The sequence below is a fragment of the Buceros rhinoceros genome, unplaced genomic scaffold (genome assembly GCF_000710305.1).
Source record: "Buceros rhinoceros silvestris isolate BGI_N320 unplaced genomic scaffold, ASM71030v1 scaffold36961, whole genome shotgun sequence".
NCBI lineage: Eukaryota > Metazoa > Chordata > Aves > Bucerotiformes > Bucerotidae > Buceros > Buceros rhinoceros.
In genome coordinates this window covers 2,826-3,853 of record NW_010394279.1, presented here as the reverse complement: position 1 = coordinate 3,853, position 1,028 = coordinate 2,826, and positions in this window count along the sequence as shown.

Genomic DNA, 1,028 nt, shown 5'->3' with positions numbered 1-1,028 from the left:
GCAACACTCTACGCATCAAGAACTAGCTCACTGGAATCTCTGCCCTCTGTTATTCCCACTATTTCTCAGTTCCTAATTAAATGACTTACAAGCTTTTAGAAAACAGTCCACTGCTACCAACACATTTGTCTCACGAACAGAACCATTTCCTGAGATTCCCGTGTCCCATTACACAGGAGGGAATGTCTTTCAACAATTTTCTGTATTTTGCCAGCATTTTACTCTACAGAAAATCTGCTTTTGTTTGTCTTGACATTTGGAGACGGTTACAGACTGCCTAGCTAACTTCCATCTCCTGTTGCATCATTCTTTATACTTCCCCTTAAGTCAATGCATCCAGAAAACGCCTTTGGCAGTAATGGAATCGGATTTCTTAGGAAGGTGCCTCCATTTCCTCAAGGGTTTTCTAAACACATCTCAAGCTAGTCTCCTTTTTGAGAAGTTTTTTCCTTTGTAAATTTGCTCTCCTGTGGATTATAGAGAGAGGAGTTGAGTCTGCTCCTGAGCACGCCTGGGCAGCCATTTCCACTCTTGCTGCTGGAGCAACCAGCCTGTCAACAAGCTCCCCTCCGTAGGGCACCAGTACAACCGTCCTTGTGCCCAGGCCTGATGGTGCTGGCGTTTTTCCAGCTATTGGAAAAAAACCTTTCAGATTTTTCCATTGATGTCCTTAAGCACTTCCTCTCAAAATGGAAATGCTGCCCAGCTGTAGCCATTGCCAGGGGTTCCTTTCAACTGATACGGCCACCTGTCCTTGGAGAATGCACACTTCAGCTTTAATCAGCTTCCAAGCTTTGAAGACAGCCTGGTGTTTTCTCACATCAAACCGACACCCAAACCAAAAGCACAAACGTCTGTGACCAGTAGTCATTCAGCAAGCTAAGAGACAAACAGGCATAAGAGCCTTTCAGCCCCAAAAAAAACCCCAAATTGTATCCTGCTGGTGACTAAAAGCATCATGTTTTTCATCTGAATTCTGCCATAATTTTTCAAGATTAGCAAGCTGCCAAATGAGCTTCCTGTCACCA